The sequence below is a fragment of the Trachurus trachurus genome (assembly GCF_905171665.1).
Source record: "Trachurus trachurus genome assembly, chromosome: 8".
Taxonomy (NCBI): domain Eukaryota; kingdom Metazoa; phylum Chordata; class Actinopteri; order Carangiformes; family Carangidae; genus Trachurus; species Trachurus trachurus.
In genome coordinates, this window is record NC_139905.1 from 19,367,742 (window position 1) to 19,374,989 (window position 7,248).

The following is a 7,248-nucleotide window of genomic DNA, read 5'->3' on the forward strand; positions in this document are numbered from 1 at the left end:
CTTCCCTTATTAACCTTGCGCAGACGTTTGTAAGCAGTTGGAGCTTCTGTGTTGCCGTGATATGGAAATAAAGGTGCTCCGAGAGCAAGAATAAAACGAAGTGTGCGCGTCAACAATTTCTCCTGTGTTCAGCCCACCGCGGCTGATTGTTTTTTATTGGTCTCAGTTAGCCGTAATAAACAGTAAATAAAGAAATTATGACTATAACTAAGACGCTACACGCTATAAGGTAGGAACAGCTTTGTCCCTGCTGCTGTTTCCCTTTTAAATAAGTCCTAATGCACTTTGAGGTCTATCCTGTGACTTGTTGTTATTTATCTATTTATTTCTATTTATTGAAAATTGATTTTAAACCGGTTTATTGTCCCTTGTATCATCACTTTGTCGTATTTTATCTGCTTTTAATCCTGCTCAGTGAACATTGGAAGTACCCATGTCTGTTTCGTGCTGTGTGTTAACTCGTCTTCTGTACAGTATGTCCTGTAATCAATGTTTGTGAGACGCCCTCTCCTGCTATACTGCACAACAAAGAAATGCTTTGTGTGATTGAATGAATTTGGTAAATTTGGCAGAGATCAAAAGTTGATAAAATGTACGCAATTTCAATTTTATAAAAAACAGTTTCTCAGTGAACTGAGGTGAAATCATTAGTGGTGTGAGGGCTCCTCCTCTGGTGGCTTGACAACTGTTAAGTCACTGAGGAGTTTTTGTTCAGCTCTACTGATGGTTTGTGTCACTGTGACTGTCTGGCACAGTAATACACAGCAGTGTCTTCAGGCTGTAGATTCTGTCTATTTAGAGTCGCTATTTTGCTGGAAGAGTCTAAGTTGATACTGAACTTGTTCTTTAGTGAATCTTTGTAGTTTGAAGTGTATCCAATACGTGCAGCTCCAATCCACTCCATAGCTTTCCCTGCAGGTTGTCTGATCCAATGTGTAGGGTAGCTGCTAACAGAATAAGAGACCTGACAGGTGATGGTCAGACGTTGACCTGGCTGCACAGTCACAGAGGCTGGCTGTGTCAACTGTTCACACCTGATAAAAAAAAAAGAAAATGTTCTGTTAATGATCACATTATATTCAAAGAATATGTTGAGTCTGACAAATCCAGAGAGACTCACAGGATCCAGCTGCCAATAGCAGCAGCAGAGCTACAGAAAACATGGTTGATGCCGAAACTGAAGAGACGTGAGCTTCTGTTCCTCTTTAACCTCCACTGACATGCTGTGTCTCAAATCGCACACTTCTCTTAGTGCACTGCTTTACAGTACACTGTAAAGCAGTGCACTGCACTCAAATTTCGACAGGCTAGTACCGTCTCAAATCAAACACTGCTGCTGCGCACTTACCGGAAATGACTCGACACAGCTGCTTCTTCTATTTTTTAAATTCTGATTGCAACCATAGCAACCGGCCGTTGTAACCCTATCGCCGACACTTGACAGCGCTTTTTGCCGATCAAAACGAGCTATTAAGTTGTGTTTTATTGTGTTAGTGTTGTTGTTGTGCTGTTATGAGTGTTTTTTAAAGACATTTACGCCGGTGTCAGCTCCGTCGCTGCTCAAAGCAACCGCTGCCGTTTGAAAAGTAGTGACGTGTTTCCGCTACGTCACCAAGATGGCGGCCGTTAAGTGTGGAAAGTATGCATCGATCCACACTCAATTTTCTGGCCGTTTGAGTGCGCATAGCGCACTACATTTTCGCACACTGCTCAGTGTGAACGCACTTATGCACTCAAAATATTAAGTGTAAGTGCAGAAGTGCGCGATTTGGGACACACCAGTCTCATGTCTTTATAACTGTGTCATGAGGAAGATTCAATAGTTTGCATAGAGACCTGACAGAGGGTGGTCAAATTATGTGGGTGAATGTGGAGCTACAAACAGGAACATCTGATAATTCAGAAATAAAATGATGAAATTCTTTCAGGTTTTCATTTCACATTCTGGCAGATTTGTTGTTATTTATTTATTTATGAATTTAATATATTTTTCAAAATATCCACAAGTTTCCGAACGTCATCTATGGTCAAACCCGGAAGCCGGTTTTGCCGGTTTGTTGGAATTGTACTGTGGCGAGGTGGAGTGGTGAGTAGTTGCCAACAACGCCACCTGGGGAGTTTCGCCCCAGGAAATAGTCACTGTTTCTTTTATAAAAATGAAAAAGGTCACGCAGGCTCGAATCACCACAGGGGAGAGTTCATGTATCAAAAGGATAATAATTTATTGTCACAATATTGTTTTTATAAAACTTCAATAGTTGCCAAAATATTTCACATTCACAACAGACTGGGCCAAAGAAAGGGGAATGGACAGGGCTGGGCCAGCCACGGCGACCCTAAATCAAACCAAGGGGAAGGAGAAACAAACCAAGAAAATAATATCACCCGTGACACTGCACACACACGCAATGGAGGAGTGAAGAAGCCACCACCAGGGATTGGGCCGCCGCGCTGGACTACAGCACCTGTCCACAGGGAGAAAGGGAAAAATTAAGATGGCCGCAGTCTAGCTGACCTCGCACACACACCACAAACAATTAAATACTATTTATAATACAAAACCAAATTAAACATAATATCTTCTTAAAATATTCAAATGCAAATTAGAGGAAAACAAACAATTATCAAACCCGCCCCCCCCACAAAAGAAAAAGGAAAACAAGAAAAAAAAGAAATAAATTGTTAAATATCTCCGAGGTCACTGTCGTCGGCAACAACAATCATTTAATCAAAACCATGTAATCGAGCCAAACAAAACAGCAGCAAACATCATGGTGGCCGATGACCGGAACACACCAGGACGCAGGATAGTGTGCAGAACTAGGAGAGTGGGGGCCGCTGGTTACAGCGCCCCGCTCTGAGCTCTACTGCACCCAACACGCGCCCACCAGAACCGCTCGCTCCCTCCGGCTCACCGCCGCTCCGAGCACTTAGTGATATGACGGGGAGACTCGGGCATGCACGCCAGCCCGCTCACCGAACGCGCCGCACAGCAGAGGCAGAGAGGGAGAACAGCGACCAAACACACCTGTCCCAATCACACACACAGCGTCGCTCCACCAGCTCGCCGTTGCTCCAACACTTAATGGTACGACGGGAGGACACAAACAAGCAAGCCGGCCAGCTCACCGGACGCACCGCACAGCAGAAGCAGAGGGGGAAAATGTCGACCAACACAGCTGTTTTAATCACCTAACAGTGCCGTCCCCCCATTAACCTGCGCCAGGCTGACAACAGCGCCATGCAGTGACCAGGAGGGAGATGACTCACCCGGTCACAGTACGTTTACGTTTCCATGGTTTTCAGTCGTTGTCAGTTGCGGTAAACGCATGGATCTATTAACGCTGGCTTTTAACACGGATGTCAATTTGTGTGATATCCACTGTTAAAAGCTGCTGTGATGATCCATGCGCTTTACAGAATTTCATTGAAAAAAAAAAAAAAAATCCATGCATTTACCGCGACTACCGAAACCATGGAAACATAAACATAAAATTCCACCGGAAGAGCAAAACCGGCAAAAAAAGCTTACGTTTTTGACAGTCGGAAAAAGGTGGATAGCTCAATTTTTCAAGAGTAGGGGAGCGCCGGGTCGATTGATACACGGGACGATTGATACACAGCGATTTCCTCGAAAACCACACAAGCTTGAGCCGTCAGATTTCGTCACTACCTTCAGCACTCAACACCGACCAATCCTGGGAAAGCTTGTGAAATTACGTCACGCCATTCAAAAGTTATTAGCGCAAACCGGTTTTTGACTACGGAAAGTAAAATGTTACGTGCGGTAGTTTTTTTGTGATCAAAAGTTGTATTGTGTGTTTCATGCAATAATAATATGACCTAACAACAGATGAATTCGTACATAAACAGGTCCTAAACTCTGCAATGTCATAGTTTTGAAGTTTAGAGGCAAAACAGGTTGAAGTGTCAGTAGTCGCTGCAGGGACGATTGATACAGCTGTTTCAAATGTCCCTCACGCCACCGTGCGTAGTGATTGTGGTCACATTGCGCGATCAATATCTGTATATAAATCGCCGAATGAATACCTAACTGTTTTGCAATGAACAACAACCGATTTGGTAGCCTGGTTGGCACGACTTTCCAATGTTGATACTCAGCATTGGGTCTGGCCAAGACGTTAAGAGAATCCATTTCTCAAAGCGCATCCTTCAAACCTGGTTTACCCGCCCCCCTCAAATGCCTCAGTCTGCTATTGGTCGAAGCCAGAATAGGCGGTGTCGAAGCTTAAACCAATCACACCGCTCTTTCCTCTGACGGGTCCGGTCGCTGCTCTACTGCGTCACTTAGCCTAATATAATACATCCATGACTTGAACACGCCTCTACCCAGAGCCGTTGGAGAGGCTCGACGTTGATTGGCTCTCGAAAAAGAGGGCGGAGTTCCCGAAAATTCGGGAGACAGAAATCCAGTTAATAGCACGGTTGGCCAGACTAGAAGTCAGCAGCGCTTTTGCGAGGCGTGACGTCACTAGTGTGGGCGCGACCAGGCTACCGATTTGGATGAACAACATGCATTTTTAATAAACACCACATATTTTTAAAGTTCGTGTTTATGACATGAATCAACAGATATTCAGCAAAGTGAGGGAAAAATGCCGAGGGTAAAATGACAATATGTTCAACTGTGTATCCATAAACAAGACTTAGGACAGGGAAATAAGTAAATGAAATGAAAATGCAGTCGTCCAACAACTCGTACAAAAGAAGAAAGGCGAGTTTAATCGAAATGCGGATCTTGACAATTACGTACGGGACAAAAATATGTATTTGACCTATTTATATTGTGAGAAATTATGTGACATTTTGGCAATGACGAGTACACTAGTATGTTGTCCGATATGCTGCATAAAAACCAGAGTAATGTCAGTAGTTTCTGTTTAAAACATGCTGTTTCAACCGTCCCTCCTCTGTGTTTCAAACGACCCGCATAGGTGGGGCGTTTGAGACAAATGTCAAATTACTGTTATAAAACAGCGCGATCATCCAACATATGTGTTAAATTACACTTGTAACTAAGAGAATACACATGTGAGTTGTTGATCACATGATAAAAATGTTTGTGTACATAACGTCATCTTTGAAAAAGACGTTTAAATGAAAAGTGTATCAATCGACCCGGCGCTCCCCTACCCGTATGCAGGGACAAGAGCGCCGCCATTAGCTCAGCTGATCCATACCGGAAGTCACGACCGGAAGTTGCTCTTCTTCGTGTGTATCATTTCTCAGATAAAAAAAATAACTCAGTAACTCAAATGGTCCATGATAAAAAAAAAAAATGTCCAGCCTATATCTTAGTTACAACATGATTGAGCTAACTAAATATTTTTTTGCATGGATCGTTCATTAAGTTATTGAGTTATTAAAAAACGCTGCTAACGGCTAACGGCTAGCGCCGCGGCGGCTCCTGCTGACAGCAGACCAGGAGAGAGAGAGAGAAAAAGAAATGTCGTTGGTGGGTGCTTTGGTTGGGTTTAGGCAATGGAGAAAGGAGTTGGTTAAGTTTAGTAAAAAGAGCAGGTAGAGCAGGGGTGTCAAAGTCATTTTAGTTCAGGGGCCGCATACGGCCTAATTTGATCTCAAGAGGGCCGGAACAGTAAAATGATCGCATTTGCATATTAACCTGTAAATAACAAGAACTCCACATTTTTCCCTTTGTACTTTGTGCAAAGTACATTATTAAGATGTGTACAGTTTATGAGCTATCCTTTTTACAAAAAATTTTGAACATTCTGAAATTTAGGGCTGGGCAATATGAACCAAAAGTAATATTGTGATTTTTTTTTTAACTGAATGGCAATATAGGATATACTGTATAGGCCTACAGCCTATTTATACTATTTCCATGATGTAATTATGAGTTTCCACCAATTAGCAGCCAGTAGTGGCTTAATATTTTTGTCAGAGGCAAACCCTTAAAAAGGCTGTCAGTTCTAGGTCAAAACCACATGTGGCAAATAACAGACAATTGTAGGTATAGGCTCTTTGCACATAGCGACTTGACGTCATATCCGGAATCCAGTAATACGGCTCTCACACATCCGGCTTACTTCCTGTTTACCCTAGTGGCAGTGATAATGAGTCTCAGTAAAGAGAGAGTCTTCTTCCAGAGACAAGAAAAACATTACAACGAACATTGTTGTGTTCCGCAATGTACGGCCTCTGCTAAGTACAACGGCACGATAAGTTTTCATGGCTTCCCGAGCGACGTGGAGCTGCGAAAACGATGGCTAGTGCTAATTAGTCACACAAAGGTCTGCAGTCGTAACTTTACTGACGACCACCGTATCCCTCCTAAGACTTTAGGGGGAAGGAGACGACTACAGAAAGGAGCTGTGCCTGTTCTGTTTAACTGGAATGATTACTGATCATTAATTAATGATTACTTCCTCCCCCCACGAAGATCAAGTGTATAGGATCGAGTAGATCGCCCTGTGCCGGCGGACAACACTAGGTGTGTTTCCATTACCCATTGAAATGCGCAAAACCTAAATATCGAAATTAAAAACTGGTAATGGAAACACCTAGCCTACATTTCGAAAAAACTGTCAAATATCGCAACAAAGTTTTTACGCTCTCATGAGGTGGTTTTTGAGACGTATCGATGTATCGCAAAAGTGGGTTACATGCTGCCATTCCGACATGCTGCCACTCCGACATATCGCCACTCCGACATTCTACCATTCAGACATGTCACCATTCAGACATGTCACCATTCCGACATGCAAACGTCCTGCCATTCCGACAGTTTTGTCCCACCATTCCGACAAGGCTTTAATTTCCATAAGGAAATGTGCATTACTCTGAGCGGCGGTTAGGTGTATGTTTTTTTTTTTTTCATGTTTTAAGACATGTGTACAGATGTGATACAGTCAGTGGAAGCTTAATAAATAAACAAACACAAAGTCTCGCCATGTACAATCACACACTCCGATGTTAGTTTGTAACAATTTCCCTTACAATAAGGATATAAGGGGAACTGGCACAACGCACACTGCTGCAGGCGGAGATAGGCTCGCTACTGGTGCGTCCATGGAAGCAATGATCAAAGTCGCTACTTAGTCTGAGTCTCTGTATTTCACTGAACTCAAAACGCGCCCATCACAGGCGGCATATAATAAACTATTACACACAGATCAACAGAACCCGAAAGCCCTCCCCCTCTGTCCATGAAGTCCGAGTCCCAGCTGTGGGAATGAGTGTGTATGTGTGTGGGTGCGCGAGCGC